At 37.8% G+C, this 20,400-nt stretch overlaps 1 protein-coding gene and 1 long non-coding RNA gene across 2 annotated transcripts in view; both read left to right on the top strand.

Moving 5' to 3' along the window:
- The first annotated feature begins 5,593 nt into the window (after positions 1-5,593).
- LOC139134367 (uncharacterized) lies at positions 5,594-8,016 on the top strand. Its single transcript, XR_011552803.1, has 3 exons — positions 5,594-5,732; positions 6,401-6,499; positions 7,647-8,016. It is a non-coding gene; the product is annotated as an uncharacterized lncRNA (long non-coding RNA).
- A 9,256-nt stretch (positions 8,017-17,272) lies between these two features.
- The window catches only part of LOC139135936 (growth hormone secretagogue receptor type 1-like), a 157,757-nt gene continuing 154,629 nt past the window's right edge, over positions 17,273-20,400 (top strand). Inside the window, exon 1 of the mRNA XM_070703715.1 lies at positions 17,273-17,541. The gene's annotated coding sequence lies outside the window, so the exon portion shown is untranslated. The remainder of the gene's footprint in view (positions 17,542-20,400) is intronic.

Below are 20,400 nucleotides of genomic sequence, written 5' to 3'. Positions count from 1 at the left end.
AAAACCACTAAGTAGGTCAATATTTGGATGAAAGGCGTCCACAGGTAGGTAAGCTGTAATGCAGTCAAAAACTGAGAGTGTTGCATTCCTTTTAGAAGGCATTTAGCTACGAAAAAATCGGGCCTCTTCCCCTTATCAATGGGGACCAGAAGGGCAAAGAATTGCCTAAGCCCCATGTACTTGTAGGGTCAGTGACCCCATGTCAATCGAAAATGCAGAAAATTGTCTGTTTTGTTCCTTGTTTTTGTGCACTGTCTGATCTTTTTCTAATATTAGTGAATCCTTTGTATAGATGAGTTAGTTCACTGTCATGCGGAGTTATCTAGCAGTTAGTGTCAGAAAATGTTTTCGTTCCCGAGGAAGTAGAGGCGAGTACTCGGTTGTGTAAGGTCGTTTTTTATTTACCCCTAAGATGAAAGAAGCTCAGCCGTAGCAGACAAAAAGTGTCAAAATTGCCGATTTTTGGGGAATGTTTTCTCTCGACATTGAAAAAATGAACTTGCTTTCAAGGTTTAACTGATATTGTACCATATAATTCACTTTATTTACATAAAGCCTAACAAGCCATTTATTTTGAAAAACCTCCATGGGTAGGTAAGCTTTAATGAAATAAAAATACTTAGAGTTTTACATTCTTTGTAGAAGACATTCAGCCATAAATTATCGGGCATTTTCCACATATTAAAATCGGGACCAAAAGCAGCAAAGCCTTGCATTGCTAAAACTCTTTTACTCCAGTTTGCTTGTAGGATGAATGACCCTCAGTGACCCCATGTCAATCCAAAGTGCTGAAATTTAAAGTGTTTGTTTTGTAGGTGATAAATCAGTTTTAGCTCCCAATATGTTATTCAATGTCGGTGGAAACTTTGTGGATATGTTAGTTCACTGTTAGTTCACTGTCATGCGGAGTACTTTGAGTATTCATAATCTGCAAAGAAATTGTGAGTTTGACTTTGAGTGGTCAAAATGTTGCAAAAGGGCCAAATTTTCTCATTTGTTCTTTCGAAATTAAAATAAATAAACTTGATTTGGAGATGACGTTATATTCAAACACATAATTGACTGTTTCCCTTTATACAGCCACCCAGCCTCCACAGGTAAGCTTTAATGCAGTAAAAATGCAAGGCTTTGTTGATTTTGGCCCCGATTAATTTTTGGGAAGGTGCCCGATATGTTTCGTAGCTAAAGGTCTTCTAAAAATAATGTAAGACTCTTATATTTTAGACTGTATTAAAGCTTACTTACCTGTGGAAGCTTTTAATCCAAAAATCGACATGCTAGGTAGCTGTATGTCGAAAAAAGGACCAGTATGTGCTTCAATATAAGCTAAATCTGCAAAGCAAGTTTACTTATTTGAATTTCGAGAGAAAAAAACACAGGAAAATTCGGCCATTTTGGGACATTGTTGTGCGCCCCGGCGGACCTTTCTTGTAGAGTTGTTCAATATGCATTTTGCCGCGATCACAATGCTCCATTCACCCATTGACTCAACACTTCCCACTGTTGTATTCTTGTATAACGAACAGAGACAGTGAGGTTTTTCTAAACGTTACGTATTTCCTTTTTCGATCTTATCCTTACTTTATTTCCTTCGTGGATCTCATTCGTCGGTTGGAGACTGCCCCTTAATTGTTGATGAATATTTTTCCAGAGCACTGATAAATATTATTTGAGCGTTTGAAAATAATGACATACCATACACCAGCACAATTGCCGACATTTTTACAGAAAACGTGGTATACCTTCATTCAATTTTCGTGCAATAATGCCACCTATTGAATAAAATATTACAAACATGCAAACATATATTACCTACAACGATATTTAACTGACAGTGAAGGAATTTCGCAGCCCTATGCGATCAGTCAATATGCAATACGACATAACATAGCGACAGTATTTCTGAAAGGTGTGTAATAAAAATAATGTCAAGTACGTTTAACATGAGGTTCGCGGTACACCATATTTGTTTCACTACATCGCTGTATATACTAGAAGTCAGAGTATTTGTCATTCCGAGCAACAGAAAACAATCCTTGTGTATTGAAGACTTGAATTCGTCACAAATCCATGTTTGCTACACATAATGCGGTTTCCTCATTCTTCCCTTGACAATTGAAAGTGCAGCCCAGCATAGCGAGCTGGCATAGCCAGCGAGGTCTATCGTTTGTCGTTAGGGAACGAGCAAAATTAACGGGGGGGGGGGTGGCTGGAAGAGAAAATATGTGGTGCATATATTTTTTACAGCCCCCCTAACACCAGCAAAAAATTTAGTGGCCCCCATCACCGGCAACAAAATTTCTGTGGCCCCTCGCTCCCCAAAAAAGAAAGATTACATAGGTACAAAGTTGTACACATATATATAATCCTTATAACTTTTAATATATGCTTTAGTGAAAACAACATTCTTGCATTCTTCAAATAAATAAACAAATAAATATATAAATTATAAACAAACAAAATATCATATGTTCAAGCTTTACTACTTATAACACCTACAGCTACTTTTCAATATTGTGTTGTGCTATTTTAATCTCAAAGAATGATGAAATTACCAGATACCTTATAAACAATCTACAAGTTCATTCAGTGCTGTTATAGTTGTTATAGTTGAAGCATTGATTTAGACATGAATTATTTTTAATGATGACAGTGTTCACAGCACATCTCCAAGTTAGTCTAACAAGCTCAATATTGTGCATTTCATCATACTCTGAGTAAAATAAGAACTTCAAGTGAAACACCCATGGTATATAGAATGAATGCATTGTCTTCTTAATTTCCAAAGTATGACACAGCAAAGAGTAAGAATTTTAGGACAATTTTGTCACTGAGAAGACTGAACTGAACTGCATAATTATTTTTGAGTCTGTTTGCTGGTATGCATGTTTAGCATTTCATATACCGGTATGTCTATGCTTTACTTCTACTGAGTATCTGTATGATGTTTTCAGATGTTGGGGAAAAATGTATAACATGACCATTGTGATTTCAATGCACTTTCCACAACCCAGTGTCTGCCTTTCTATGACTACCCAAGCTATTCAATGTTACTCCACTGTAATGACAGTCTGCCATTGGAATAGTCCTTCATGGGCTAACTATAAAAGACCCATTAATGCCATTTTTTCTCCTTTTTTCAATATTTTTTTCTAGTGTGTCCACTACGTATTCTAGTTCTTCCTATAGCATGATGAAATAACCAGCCTAGCCTCTGTATCATTACCAACCATTATTATTGTTGACAAATGAAGTCAACTTTCAATAACAATATTACTCATTTTACACATAACAACTGCATTGTCAGGTTTAAGACTTGGTATTTCATCATGCTACAAGAAGTTAAACAACGAACTCCAGCTTCAACAAGGAACAAAAATGCAGAAAAATATTCTCCGTCTGTCATGGTGTAAAAAATTTTGGTGGCCCACCCCTTACCTTCGTTGGAATTTTCATGGCCCACCCCAAGAACACTCATTTCTTTTCGTGGCCCCCAAATTTCTCTTCCGGCCCCCTGCCGTTAATTGTGCTCGGTCCCTTATTGGTTAGATTTTCTCGTTTCTACCCATTTTCTGCGCTAATCCAACCTTTCGTATGTACAACCACTTGTACGCTGCTGTACTATAATCAGGTAATGGATCTTTTAACGTCAGTTCCACGTATTGTAAACTCGGACGATACCATGTGACATGGATAGAGTGCCCAACCCCAAATATTCATCGTCGATACATTCCTAACCTCACCGCAACTCTTATAGCAAATGCAGAATTTAACCTACCTCACCTAATGTTAATTCGAGGTGCACTTTGCATAAGGTAACAGTTTGGCCCATTCCAGATAACATGTTGTATTGAGTTCATTTTCATTATTTTCATTCCAAATATCCTGATCCAGTTACCTAGCATTCTTTCCTTTTTCTTTCTTCATCACTTGTTCTCTTTCCTGTTTTTAAAAAATTCTTATTCTTTACATCGTTTTGCCATTTCAGCTACATATGCTTCATTTTAACCTCCAATTGTATACCCTCTTCTTAAACTCGAATTCCTGTAAATGCGGCCCTTTATACTTGTAGCTTATCATTTTCCAAGATAACTAATTATTTCAAATGAAGAAATAATTTGTGTCACTGTTGTTGAATTCCTCACATATAGGTACTGTACGTTTCGTATAAGTGGTATTCCAGATACATAAAGTACGATTTCATCGTTATCCCGTGAGCGTCGCTATAGTTCCCGTTCTCTGTTTTTCAATCAGATGCATTCCATACTCGCATATTGTAGCTCTCTTCGCGCGATTCTAGATTAACAGAGTACACATCCTCCGTTTTAAGTCAGGTAATGTAAAGTACCATTCTTAACTTGTCAACATATGTGGCATCTTTACTGTGCAACCCTACAGGCTTAAGGTTTGGTACTTTGACAATGGAACCACAGTCCCTCCATCATGGACTGTGATACTCCTAATCGAAAACAAGCTGTCAACTCTTTGCTGTCCATATTTGAGGATTGGCGGATAGAAAACAACTATAAGTGTAACATTGAAAAACGATAACCCCGAAAGGGCGGAAGAGTTCTTTTTGTTGTGGCATTATTGTATATCAGAGTCAGAGGGGTTAGACACAACCCTGTCAAAAAATAAAATCACCTGACACTTCAGAATTGGATGAATGGATCTTCCTGTCTTACCAATTTATGAAATTGATGCGTTCTTCCATCGTCATAATCATCGTTATCTTTGGCGACATCATTTTCTCGATATCTCTCTTATTAATGGATGGGGAAAATATAAAATATCGTAAAACCCAAAACCCGTAAACCTATATAGTTGCCATGTTCCCCAAACAATAAACCGTCCATAGACGCCTTAATAACGGAGGTGGTCTGTGAACATAATTCTGCAACAGAAGCTGGTTCTAGTGCTCTGAGGCCGAGACGGAAGGAGAATTCTTTTGTTTCCTTGACATTTTGCAAAAAGAGATTCTTTGATTCGATCCCCTCCCAATCACTTAGGTATTAGGTTACTCTTTCACTGACTTCAAAATGCTTTCACTTCCTCTTAGCGTTTTGTAGGCATGGGGAAGACAACTCCGCCAATAGCGCTTTTCTTGATCTTTTACGTGTCTAGTCTTTGTTCTAGAACACTAGAGTAATAGCTTTATTGAACACACCAAAGATTTTGCAAAAGGCATGACGCGTGGGCATCGCAGTCACATGATGCGGGCGATGACCAGAAACAAATCGTTTTTCGACGCTCAGAGGTCTAATCAAGCGTTAAATAGCCACCACACTAAAACTTCAACATCTCACGGAAAAAGGCGATAAAGCTACGGAAAAAGGCAGTATGATAAGATTGTATTTAAGTCTTTCGTCTCACACATTATTTTCGCGACATTAATGATTTTCCCCATTAGATACATTGGAAAATGCTGGTAGTAAGAAGCAATATATTTCGATTTTATCAGTTACGGAGTTCATTTTGAGAGAAAAAAAAAGTTAATGAATTATATTCGATATAACGTCATGTATTCAATTTAATAAAATTAAAAGTCCCATGATCATCATGTGGCATGGTGGAATAAACATTAAAAGCTTCAGAGTAGAATAAAGAGCATAGAACATATCAAGGCATATGGTATAAAACTTGGTACCATTCCAGTTGTATGTCTTGTGGCAGTGCGCTCGCCGTCGACATCCATGTCTATGGTCGTTGTTTCAATTCAAAAATAAAAACAGGTAAGTCTGTGTAACGTTTCTATACGACATTCTGAGTTATTCAGAGGAAGCTGAAAAAGGCGTTCGTGCAGAAACGCTCTTTTTAAGCGATTCTTTGCAAGGTTTTTTTCATGAATCAGCGTGTTCTGTATGGGCTTGCAAGTTTCCTTCATTAGAGTTGGCGGTAAAGTTCACTCTAACGCTGATGGCAGTCTGAAAAAGGTCCAGTGGGTGAGTATGTAGGATGCTTTGGTTGCGGTTGTTTTTTTTAGTTTACAGTTGGCCGGGGGGGGGGGGGAGGGGGTGTGACAGTCGGCTATTTTCCCGTTGGGTGTCGAGCCTGCGGAAAATACTGCTATACAGAAAGGCATTTATAACAGGCTATTGTTACCTTTAAATTTGATTTTTTTCCCGAATACAGTAGAATGGTATGTTTACGAGTAAACGCACCTCTCGAAATTTCTCTTTCTCTTTTTGGCTGCCTATGATCATTATAGATATAGTACAGAAACAATGGAATTGGGAGGAAATTACAAAGCACACTGGATGAAGCTTCCATGAACTTGAAAAGTAAATTGCTCCAAATGATAAAATGACAGTTTTGAGAACTGTAAAATTATTGCATGTTGGACTATCAATTATAGATTCATGCGCTTGATAACTTCACGTTTCAAATTTACTTTCTACAGGATAAATGACGATGAAGTCCCTGTTTATTGTCGTTTTGTTGATATCAGTGAGTTTGTTGAAGGAATGCCTTGGAACCGTTGCGTCATCAGACAATCAAAGTGAGTATCTTACTTCGTTTTGTGTGCAACGCGATTTTCACCGGGAAATGGATTTAGATGTCATTGAAAGTCATTATATATATATATATATATATATATATATATATATATATATATATATATATATATCACATGTGTCACATTTGTAGAATATACTATTAGTATTATAGGCAAAGTATTATGATACGGTCGATGTCATTAAACATCTGCATACCACTGCACTTCCGACGATCGGGATAATAATATCTGAGTTTACAAGATTCGGACGTAACGTTTCATATTCATTGTGCATTATATAGATTAGACCCTATTTGTGGAGAACGGTACCAGCAATTAATGAATTTAAGATATGACAAAGCAATTGCCATACATGAATTCAGTCAGCGTTTTCGTCGATAACTTACATGCTATAACGTAGTTGCTACCTTCGAATCACCAGACCAATTTGCTGATGTTCATCTACAAATTCTTAAGGGGATAATTATCGCTTTTCGTTGTCAAATTTCAATAATCACATACCTGCCAATTGTTTCCATGACTATCGTGACTGCTTGAGGTCCTTGCAAACACTGGCAGTATGCTTTCCTTCTGGATTTTGTGTCACTTTGTCGAAATCAGCGCATCTGTCGTGAAATTTGTGTCCAAAAGATTCAGAGGGTGATGTCGACGTCATGTTAGTAAATAGGGCACACTGATATCGTACATCGAATTGCTATGAAATATTCGTACACCAAAGAGGAGATGAGATTAATTTTCGATAGAATTCAACCAAAATTGTAAGCAAGTGTAGGGGATAAATTGCATTTGAAAACGGATGTGCCAACCACTGGAAGAGTCCACATTTGTGTGCTCACACCTCTGCAAAGAAGAATGCATTCATAAAGCTCGGTGTTTTATAGAATTTTCACTTGAATGTAATCTTAGGTATAAATAGTTTAGTTCAAGAAGGCAGCGAATGCATGCAAGCCATCGACTTACTTCTTTGTAGATAACATCATTAAAACTAAGTCATCAGAGCGCAAATCTATCACATTGAAACCTCGCACATGTATAGCGGCAGGCAGTGGGTAGGATAGCCCAACTGATTGCCCATTGTTAAAACTTAGCGTGATATTTTTCAACCGTCTTGCATTTTTCGTTAACGCAGGAAGAAGCGAAAGCCATGATGGACAGACACAAACAGAGCGGGGCGTCGTCTACGAACAAATGGGAGATGCCATCGATGTAGACGCGATGAAAGGCTACAAGAAAGAACACCCAGAAAATACTGTGAAGTAATTAACAATTGAAGACCAGACCGTCTTCAGTGATTTCAACGGTACATAAATTCGAAAAGATTGACGAATAAGCATTGAATCTGATTTAACTATGAGACATTGTGTTTAATAATATTTGGTGTATTTTATTATTATAATTATGATCATGGTGTATTTCTCTTCTGCGCAATCGCAGTATTCTTAAATTTATACTTATACACTCCACGTGACATTTCTATTAAAATGTGCCGGTAAACATTGCATTGCGTTATCGTCTGTGTATTTATACGGTGATCAAATTCAATATCTAAATCGTATAAAAATTCCTAACTTTAGGGCAATGCTTAATCTGGAACAGTTGACTAATGTTGGCAGTTCGATATATAGTGTTATATTCGCTAATCTCTTTTTTGATGTTGTGAGTACTGTGCATATCATCCTGTCACACAAAGGTGCGTTGATGAGAGATGAAATTGTTTTACATGAGTGTAATAAACATGGCGCCCTCTTAGACCAAATTTGACGACCAATCCCACTCGTCAAAAGGCATGACGCACTGGTCGTTAGGAGTATTCATTACTGGATTTCACGGTGAGATATTTAATACCCACCAGGATAAATGTTTCCGATATGCATGTAGATACCATTGCAATTTTCACTTCAACTGATGTAGGAAGTAAAACTTGCTTCTTCTCAACCGAGATATGTAAGGTTTCGGTCATTTAGAAAGAGACACTCCCATATGTTAGAAAGACTGTGAGAAGCACTTTAGAGTACCCCATCTCTTTTTTTGCCCAGGTTGTATTGCTCACTGTGTACACCGAAAATACACAGAGTATACTCTTTGGAACATTTTACTAATGGTGCTTGGAACACTGATCACTCCGCCATACCCTGTACTCATAAATTACCTTTCTCGGCTTTTTGTACTGAACACAACCTGCGCCCACCGCAAGGTTTTACTTTGCATGGACAGCCTATTACATCCTTTCATCTCGGATACACAGAACACCTGTTGTAACATTTTCACTTGAATGTGCATGATACTCATATTCCTTAGGGTGTACTAATTTTGGTGAATGGCCCGCCAAACGCAACGTTTCTTGTATAAACAGGTGTGTTGTCAGCAAACTCATGCATGTAGATGTAGAAAATTTGTCATCCGTTACGTTTTGGTGGCACAAGCGTAGCTCTCAAAGTGAAGAAACATCGACAGAGAGGGAGAAAGGTGTCTTAATGGAATCAACAAAACATGAGGAACTACTTCGAATGAGCCGAGAGACTTGAAGTAACTCTTGAAGTGACTCGATCTGGATAAAAACAGTTTACCTGTGTTGTAAAGGACAACACAGGTGTAAAAGAGTACTCACGTTGTAGGCGTTGTATATTCAGCTCCTTGACCGCGAGATGATTATTTCAAGCTTGAAACTGACTGTGACCGTGAAACCTCATTTTCCATGATGTTGAGTGAATACTTGTAAAAAGGTTTGATATCTTATTATGAATATAGTTACAATGTATAGTCATTTTTTAGGGAAAGTTGAAAATTGAACTGATTACAGTGTCATAAAAATGGCACTATGCGGAGAAATGTCTGTGATTAGGTGATGGTTTTTCATAAACTCAAAAGAACTTATTTCTTTTTGTTAGTGTGAGAAGGTCGGCAACAACATGTTCATGATAAATTTTTGAAATTGAGACATTTCTCTTTAACCGTCGCTCGAATGCCTTAAGCTTACAGGCAAAAACAAGGTTATGTGCAGTAATGTAATTTTATTCTATTTGGAAGGTGTTGACTTAAAGTTTTTCAGCATACTAAAGCGAAAGTCCTTGAGTCCATATCGTAAAATTTTCAAAAGAAACACATCACTATTCAAAAGAAATGCCACAGGAAACAAATATTTGTTTTAAGTGACCTATGTCGTATATCTGTTTTATACATTAATCACCGTTGTTTGTTGCCACACGTGAAATCTTGTCCGTATGGATAAACAGCAATCTAAGATGAACCTTATATCATGCTGAGTTTACGACCGAGGATTAATGTGCAATGCGTGAAATCATATGATATCAACAATTTATGATTGATGAAACGTGACATGCTGCACTGTTATGACAGTGATGGTTGGATTTTTCTTCAAGGTTTGGAAATGGGTGACATTAAATTAATCTATCCTGTTGTAAAACCAGGCAGACTGGAAGGACTGTTCGTAAAAACACGTTACGTTGCAGTGGGCGTTAATCTATCTGACACGTGACTTTCAGATACTCAACAGGTTCGTTTTACGTGAATGTGACACGTCACGAAATTCTGCTTTGACATGATTGAATTTTACGTCCATTCTGGCGTACAAGGAGACGGTGTTTCGGATTGTACGTAGAGATTTGTAGACGTGTGATTTTATTCATATTTTTGAGCAACAAAACATTCAATACTCGTCGAATGAATTATTGGTATACATTGCTAGCAAGTTATGTCACAGTATGTGATGGTACAGGTATATTTATTTATCGCTTTGTCATTTTCATATGAAATGGAGTCACGGATTTGTACAATCGACTCGACTGCAATGCGGGACATGGCACTCTCGACTGTCACACTGACTGACGGTTGACGCGATGCCAGATACATTTTAGCTGTGAACATTAACGTAAACGCGAACGTGGATTCTAAGCCCTAACATTCATGCAAAAATTATTTTACTTGTGGCCGCCGACCAGGTATACTGTTATTTTGCTTAACGTTTAATTGTATTATCTTAATTAGTTTTGTCTTCATGGCAGCGAGAACTTTACAAGACAGATCTGATTTTTGAAACAGATCGCTTCTTTTGAGAGCTCACTGTCCAGTTGTAAGTGGAAACGAACGCGTTTAGCGAGAAACGGTGGAAATTTACATGTATTTTGTAACCCTACAAATATGCATATCAAGTTTTGTAAGTTTTCATCTCGATTTTATCCTCACTACGCTGATCTGTAATCCAACCAAAAGCCAGAGTTGACCTTCATGAATTCAATTTGCGATTTTTTCGCACCTTAGCATGACCAGACTGAGTTTAAAGACAAACACTCCTCTCCGAGACCACTTTATAATGAGGCGTTAAATACCCAGTTTAAATTTGTGGCGGGATGTTTACTGGTAGGATGTGCTTTTCACATTGTGTATCAATTGTTGCCACTGTCGGTGATCAATGTCACATGACCACTATCTCAGACCAATTTATCCTTTTTTAAGTGTACACAATCTGAATCCGGCATTATAATTGCGGATGGTGAACATAGCCATAAACAAATACATTTGGCCAAGTGTCTACAGGAAAGTCAGAATTGAAAGTCAGAACATTGGCATTCAGAAAATACTAGGGGCACAAGGTCCTTCCTAAAAAGGAACTATACCGTGTTTGAAGAATTTTGAAATGTGATCGACACATTGCAGAAGTCGAACTCTATCGCGTAAGATCTTTACCGAAACAATTATGCGAGTTGACCTGTTCTCTCTGATCGATACGAACTGTAATCCCGGCTTTGTCAGCACATTGGATTCTGGAGACTACTTGTGTGCATTTTGATTTTGTTAGGGCTGTGTGTAGAAACAGCAGGGTACCTAGACATCTGGTTGTTGTTGTTTTTTGTATTGTCACTTATGCTTATTAGTCATGTTTTTGTCGACCAATAAAATTCAACGAACAGAACTGTTGTGTTGTTGTTGTTTCAAACGTAATGTGGATGTCATAAGGAATGCTACAAGGACACTATCATTATTTGAACCGATGTAACTCTCTGCAAACGTTGTTGTTTGTATTTTTGTATATGTTTATCAGTCGTTTTGTTGTTGTTGTTGTTGTTGTTGATCAATAAAATTCAACGAACATAACAGTTGTGTTGCTGTTAGTTCAAACGTAATGTCATACGCTACAAGGACAATATCATTATCAATATCAATATCATTTTATCTCCCTGCACTGCAGCGTGTTCATTTTTAGCCGGATGCCGGTATTTGGCCGGCTACTTTTCAGCACTGTTTCGCTCTCTGGCCCGGAAATTCTGGTTTTGAGAACAATATTTTGATTTTTTTGGTGGTCTTGCAAGCCGGAGATAATATTTCAGAAGTGCCGATGTGGCTATATCATGTAGTCTAGCAATTTACGCGGTGAACTTGTTGCTATCACTGTAGTACCGCGATCAGCGAACGTGTTGTACTCATACTGGGCCGCTCTCGAGGTCAACCTCGCTTGCCCGATCACAGGCCGAATTATTCCTACGTTCACATCGGGTATAGCCGAAAATTGCACTTACATACAATTACGTTATGTCCGCGAATAGCCGACCATTTCCGAATGAAGCCGACTTTTGTTTCTCAAACGCGGAAGAGAAAGTCGACGCTTGAGAGCTTTGGTTTTCTGCGCAAGAGTAGGGCCTTGTCTGATGGGCTTGGTAGGTTTTTGATCAAATCTAAAGCGACCAAAAGTTACTGAGTCTCATTTTTCATACTTTGAAACGCCATGTCAATCCATCCATGGTCAATCACGATGCCAATATTCAAGTCGATCGACATCGCGTTTTGTGGAAGGGTCGTGGTTGTGTGCATCTCGGAAGAGAAAGTCGACGCTTGAAAACTTTGATTTTCTGCGTAAGAGCATGACTTTATCTGTTGGTTTTTGGAGCTTTAGATCAAATCTAAATAAACAAAAATTACTTGATCTCACTTTTCGTACTTTTGAAACGCTACGTCGATCACTGTGTCAAATTTCAGGTCGACCGATATCGAGTTGTGTGTACTGTGTTACAATTGACCGCCGGTGCTTTGTACACACATGGTGTAGTACAGGCTGGCGTTCGGTGTCGTTAGTTTGAGGTTTTATCAAACATGACACTGAAATTTAGCTCTCTTTTTCAATTATATTCAACATCACCAAAAAATCAATAATCAGCTCGCGGATTCGTTTTATTGTGAAATTAGTACAGTGAATTAACATCACTGAAAATTGTGTTCCTATAATTCATTGAATTGAATAAACTGTTTGATTTTACTGTAAAGTATCTTCAATCAAGTTTATTTAAGGCTATTGTCTGGGCTATTTTAAAACACTAACCGTGTAGTACCTTGTTTTCAGAGTTTGTCATCTTTTTGTTGCAGTAGATGGTAAAATGCAGTGCAAGGGGAAAACCGGATATTCGATTGCCATGGCGACAATTTCAGGGTTAAAAATATGAGGAAATTTGTGGCAAAGATATCTATTGAACGAAAAGTCATACAACAACCGAATTTTTTCTGTAGCATTCAGATGTATATGTATTACAATATAAACCTAAATCTATGACTGTATAAGATGTCAATATAAATTAAATCATAGTCATCTCGGTAAGATTGAAAAATTAATAAATTTCACAACTTTCAATCAAGTTTCTACTATGACGTGATTGGATGACCTTGTTTTTTGAAGTTTATTTTGTAAAGTATTTAATTTCACATATGTTGGCTGATTTTCATTGCATTCCAACCATTCTTTCAAGAGTTATTACTGCCACAAGAAACGAATGCAGTACAAAACACAATTAATTGTTAGGAGTATTGGATTGAAATGTTTACAACATAAAGGTGATACTCATACTTCATGCAAAGTTTACGACCTCAAAATAGGGTATTGGACAAGTTTAAATTGTCAGTTAGAATTCTATTTACAAAAGCCTGGTTGTAATTGCTTTCTAAGTGAAAAATGAACTGTTAATTATCAAAAAAACATTGATTTTATAATCAGCATGATAATGAAATTCATGTGAGATTCTTTACTTGTTATATATATGGACACCATAACGTCTAATATGGTTTGTTTTCTGGTTTAATTGCTATACCTGAATGAAAATCTTCATATGCCTTACAGTAATATCCACACAAAATATAAAACAGAATCATTTGTTGCAAATTTCTTCCCGATTACTCATTGATCTGGCTTTTTTTGACTGCAATTAGTCTCAAACTCACAATTTCCACAACGCCATATTTTTACCTCTGAAAAAGCTGCTTCAATAAGCAAGCAAATGGTCACTACTTCATACATGATGCCATAACTCAACAAAGTTTTTAGGCAACCAAAAATAGCGATTTACCTGTTTTGAATATATAATTAGACTAAATAAAATTTGACCAGGGGTCAGTGGGAAAAAAACGCGATTTTTCTCGATTTTAGTTAATATTTTTTGAAGAATGATATAGCTTATTTGAAAGTATACATGTCGAGGGTGACAATGAAGGAAAAAAATAAAATTAGATTTTTTGAGCATTTTGACCGACATTAGCCCAGACGATGGCCTTAAATCAGTAAAAAAAATTTTGTACAGCCGGCTGGTCAGGATTCTAGCGGATCGTTTTCTCGGTTATGAAAACCCCTATTCTATGATGTATTTCAAAATGTTTGTTCAGTCATGAGTTAAACATAATTCTACACAACAGTCTGGTGAAATTTTGCTATTATCCTTGTCAACTGAATGCAGTTGACAGGCCCGAGTGATCAAATTAATTTTTCTGACGTTTTTTAAATACTTTATCCCTTCATGTTGTAATTGACAATGGTAATGATCATTCTGTATGCTGAAATGGTCTTTAATACTGTACAAGAATGCATAAAATTACTCCAAAATGTCTTCAAAATTTAAAAATTTCTTGCCCACAGAGACGGGGGACCCCGTCCCTGAAACCCTCTCCCTGTGTGTATGTTGGAATAGCCTTTTATACACTGTATAAGAATGCATGAAATTACTCAGAAATGTCTGCAATTTAAAAAAATACTTAAAACCCTCCGCCCAGGGAACCTGGTTGCACACAGAAGCTAACCGCCTACTTTCCTGAATTTTCCTGAATTAAATATTAAACAAGGCAGCATTACCGAAGGCGTCCTTTACATATAAAAACACGGAAATTTGTGAATGATCGATGTTGTTAAATTTCTTCAGCAGAGTACAACATTGAGATTCTGAACGTCTACAAAAATCGATTCCTTCCGAAAAATTACTACAAAAAACCCAAAAAAACATATACGCTAATCTCGTAAACTAGAGGCAACGTCACCCTCTTATTGGATAAGATAAACTTCTTGAGATAGACGAAGAAATTGCACTGGCAACTGGAAAAAATGAAATGATATAAAAAACTCATTGATAAGAAGAACGCAGTGACGAGGTGTGGTTGTATGGATCCGGATGCCTACAGTATTGTAAGTTATCAACAATATCGATCATAGGAGTCGACGAATCTCCCGTCGACGTCTCTTATTTCCATATGTACAAATGTTTGAAAATAGACGGAAATATTTCTTTTAAATGTGTCTTCAATATATCGAGTTTCTGTCAAGGTAAGAGCAAAAAAGATTTCTTTCACTGATCATCCACTATTTCAATGGTAGAGATATGTGGATTCACAAATTTGCACTGGCATCAAGATATTTGTAGCCGGCACAATGGGTCCACTTTGGATAGAATTTGATCTCAAGATGCAAATAGACCTCGAATTTGGTTCTAAGAATTGAAACACAAGTAAGGCGCTTAACGGGAAGCATTCAAAAACGATGACATGTACATATGAGACTGAAATTTCACTATTACCAGTAAGCCGTCATTTGTAATACGGCTATCTGCCTTCTCTCGGCGATTAATTTGTCATGCTGGTGGTAAATCGCCGTAATAATACCAATCCCTGAAAAGCTGTCCACGGACTGAATTTAAGCTGACGTTCTCCCACCTTTACGTTATATAGCCCACTCTTTCCGATCAGATTTCTCGTGATTCTCCGGTTTGTGTGATATATTGCAAGCAGCGTATGCGGCATTGGGGAAAACGTCGCTCAGACAGCCTGCTCTTTAAGAAGCTGAAAGAAGAGCATTACAAAGTACTCTAAATCACTGGAGAGACACACTATGCACTGCATGTTAAATTGATCAGAGGTCGTTTGGATTCCATTGACTGACAGAGAGGTAAGCTGTTCCTCGACTTGTCTCCCGAGTAACTCCTTAAAATGCTACAGCTACAAGGACAGATTACAGGATTTCATTTAATCAAATATCTGCTAAGGTGATGAACTAGTCTTTGGGGATGTCGCAGTACATGAGTATACATCTTTTCTTCGAGGCGTCATTCTGAGAAAATACCGATCACCTATACTCGTTTGTTATGGACTTTGGACAGCACAATGTCATTCGTACTTCTTCATGCATGCAGACATAAATATTCGGTTCTGTTCAGCGCCCTAGACGAGAAGGACACTGTTTGCAGGTGCCCGTTCTCAAGGACAGCGGGAGAGTTACTCTTTACCTACAATATTTATTGAACCCAAGCATAGTTGCGAACATAGTGAGTGTCTGTTGTCTTATGAAATACAAAAGGCCTCAAGGTGCATGAGGGACACGTGTGACGTCAGCAGAGTATCAGCGAATGACATCCAAACAGGTCACGCCATGAATGAAGAAACTTTTATCATGGCATGTCGTCTCCTTCTAAACTCAATACTTCCAGCGAAACTAATGTAATGGCAAACTCAGTTCAATGCTTTGTGGATATTGCAGTAAATGCACTTGAAGCGGAATCAGAGAAATTTTCTTCCTGTTTGAAAAAAGTTTTTGAAATCACACTCGTATCTCTGTAAAAGTGATAGCATAGGATATCGAATAGTTTGTCTTTGGATGGCCTTCGATGATTGCTACATGTTCTAAACGCCGGGCGGGCGGAAATGCCATTCAGTTTATTTCATATTCCTTTGCCAGTGTAACGTACTGGGGCAAAGGCAAACTAATGGGCGTATGGGGGATTAAGTTTTCCCCTCCACAGGGTACTATTTGAGTGTTTTGGCTGTACTTTGTGACGGAAATACTTGCCCGACTTTCACCACGGATTAAACAGCTGTGCTGAGAGTGGCAACATACTGAGTGATTATCTAGCTTTTCAGAACTCACTCAGAAACCTAAACAGCTAAAGAACTCATCAGACATAAATTAGTCTCCTCATAGCAAGACGGCGCGTGTAGAATGGGTCCACGATAAATGGAGGGACAGCCCAACATTCATGTTCAATACTGCCGGATTATTGTCAAGGTTTTCATTTAGTCTGTCATTTTCTCGCTTGAAGGAAACTCAACATGACTTCCCTACTTCACATGACCTAGTCAAGCGTGAAAAGTAGCAAGAGTATACGTGTACTTCTTCTGAGTTTAAACAATAACATTTTTGAGCGTTCATCCTTGTTGCCACAACGCTGTTTTTATTTATCTCTTTATGCTAGCATTGCGATGTTTTTTGTTGTTCGGCACTATTCTTTTGTTTCTTTGCTCATAATGAATTGTTGCAGGGGCAAAAGTATGTCAAAACACTAAACGTCAAACTGCTATATTTTTTCAAAGTTCTTCATTTACATGCTGTTTATCAATATTTTAAGTACTCCACCAGTTTTATAGCGTCATGACCTACTTGAAAAATGAAAGCGCCCTCTTTGGCCATGCAAGCGAGGAACTTATTTCTAAGCCCTTGGAAGTTCAAAAGAAAGCCCGTTTAACGAAATAGTCTTGTGGTGTGGCTCTTATTTCGATCTTTTTGCTTGCAGCTGCCAGTTTTAAGATGATCTAGTTTGGCGTCTGTTTTTCGAGTGAGCGCTGTCGTGTTCAGTTTGTGTGTCTAGAACTCTTTAGTACGCTTTGCCCGACTGTTGACATTCGATGAGCAGCGGAAGTTGGAAGCCCACTGTAGTCGTTCGTCGGTATTAGACAGCGGTGAAAGATCGGAGCTATCGACAAATGCGAAAAAGGTAGGATACACATAATTGACACGTCTGACTCGATACATCGGCAACGTTGTTGTTGAGTCTGACACCTACAATAAGGGTGTCAGTTGGGAATTCCTATAAGCTCCATGAAACGGACGTGTCTCTGACTGGTGACGTTATATCCCTTTGGGGAATAGATTTCTCTACCGCTTGAGACGAGCATGAAAGCACGCACTTGTATCACAAGTCATAGAAAGTTACTGCGCCGTGGTTAATTGGTAACCTTCACAATTCAAAGGGTCGTCTATGTCACTCTAATGTATTATATGACTGAATCAATCACTTCCGTTACCATAAGTGATTGTATAGCGATGGACCATCACGTTATCCTGGGTTTAGAGACTTTTGGAACATGTGACAACGCCTTTCAAAGAAATGTCAACAATCCCATGATTTCGATGAAATATTGGGCCGTCGAATTTGTTTGTATGAAAACAATCGTTGCTGTTGGTTGATCGCTTTCACATGTATATTTGGGTTAGAGATTTCCTCACGAATATCTCCTATCAAGCAATTAGTTCTAGTAGATGCATCGTTGGTGACCCGTCAAGTTAACTTTGATCCCAGGTAGGTAAGATCATGATTTCCCCAGTGCAAGGCTTGAAGGCCGAGGCAAGTTGGATATATCGAGCCACATGAAACAGAGACACGTTGCCGTTAGGTGATTAAAACAACCCTGGAATGATAATGCTCATATTATTTGAATGTGATTAATTTAATGTGGTATGACCATATTGCAATACTGTGACATGATATAAAGACACATGACGAAAATGATTTCTGACACAGTCATCTGTCGCTGAGTTCAGAAACATTTCTTTCAAATTGCGCTTAAGTCCAATTGCAGTGGCGACAACACAAATTTCAATTACTCTAATGAAGAACGGATACAATGATTTTAATGATGCATGTATTGGATTGCCATTGACGTAACTTAACGCATTTCCTATGTAAAAGCAAAGCCGTAGTGTCAGTTTTCACCACTTTTCTCTTCGCCAATCAGATTAATCGAATTTAAACAAGGGAAACGCTTAAAGCAGTGCATTCAGAGAAATTAGTTTATATTTGTTCAGAGAAGAGAAATTATCCAATCCACTTTAAGACTGCACAATTACTGAAATAATGAAAATTGTAAATATAATACTATGCAACGTTGATATCTCAAATTATTTCTAACAATGGTGTGCGGTATAGGATGACAGAGTTGGGCTGAGGAGGAGGGGGTTTGCAAATCTGGCCTACATGTTCTTGATTTGATGACCGCAATCTCTTAGCGATCTAAGACCTCAAAGTGGTCCCTGACTTCAAAGTGGTCCCCATCCTAAATGTCCGGTAAGATAGGGGGTTAAACTCAAGTCTGACGACATCTACCGCATAATGGACGCTTTTGTTGTCACACGGACGTTTCCGATGTAATATCAGCTGCTATTTTAGTATTTAATACCTAGAGTTGGGAAAAATGTACAAAATAAGGGCTGAGCACAGAATTAACAATGGGGAGGGCTAGTGTCTATATCAATCATGACTTATCTATAAAATGACTCATTTGAAGTCATATCGATATTTGGAAGTCATTCTAATCGCTGCTCGCAAATACATAGGCCTAAACGGATATGAAATACAATTTGCAGCATTGCTGTGGCGTATCAATCGCACTTGCGGGTCAAAAATTCATCGCCACAAGCCAGCCCATAGACATTTTTGGTAGTTTACTTCGACCGGTACTATAACACTGGTCAGTTCACGACCCATTGTCTACTTCTGCTAGCTACCTCAATAATATGAACATGTATTTTCAACCGTTTTCCCGTGAGCCGACGTCCGCGAATCCTGCAACGTTTGCCCTCTCGCGTAATTGAATACTTTGGGTCTGTCAAAAGTTCAGAACCGAGCAGAAACAGTCGACGGCTCTTAAAAAAAGCTGAAATTATAGATGTTTCCACATTCAACATAATTAACGGAAGTAGGAGATGAGTCATAGATAGTCAGAGATAAAGTAGGTACATGTTCATTTATTCAAAGACTAAGCTATTTCATTATTTTGCGAGGTAAATAAAAAAACCCGATTGTGTCGCAGTAAACTACAGAAAAGGTCTATGGACAGATTAACAGCGGTTCTGAAGCGATATCCCTTGACACAAATGCAATATATAGGCCTCAGCATTATGCTACGAATGCACAGATGTAAAATACACCAGAATAGGGCTCGAGGCCAATATTTTAGGGGGATATTTTTCTTAATTTTTTTTTACAAAGATATCCAATACCTACCATAGAAAGTGACGCAATTGAAGTAAAACATTACCTAAAAGAAGTTGAATACAGCAGGCGGAGCGTAAAATTATCCGAATTTTCACGGGACACCTTTGAAGTCAAGAGGACGCTTTTGAAGTCAAACTGATTTCTTTATTCTTTACTAAAAGTTTGAAAAAACAGGAAGTGTACTCTTGTCTTATTTATACCTGATACTTAACAGGTCGCATATTCAATTCTAAAATCAAAACATTCTTTCTTTAACATAAACGATATTGAATACAGCATAGAGAGCATAAAATCATCACAAGTCTTTGGGGACCACCTTGAGGTCTAAAGGACACTTTTGGAGTCAAACTGATTTTCTTTATTCAATACCAAAAGTTGGACAAAATCAAAGAAGTGTACTATAGTTTTATTAATACCTGATACTTCACAGGTCGCATGTTACATTTTTCAAGTAAACACATTCTTTCTTTAACATAAAAGATGTGGAATACAGCAGAGAGACCGTAAAATCATCCCAAGTTTTCGGGGACCACTTTGAAGTCAAAAGGACACTTTTGGAGTCAAACTGATTTTCTTTAA

The sequence above is a fragment of the Ptychodera flava genome, chromosome 6 (assembly GCF_041260155.1).
Source record: "Ptychodera flava strain L36383 chromosome 6, AS_Pfla_20210202, whole genome shotgun sequence".
NCBI classification, from domain to species: domain Eukaryota; kingdom Metazoa; phylum Hemichordata; class Enteropneusta; family Ptychoderidae; genus Ptychodera; species Ptychodera flava.
The sequence above is the reverse complement of the archived record's forward strand: the minus strand, read 5'-3'. Positions and strand labels throughout refer to the sequence as shown.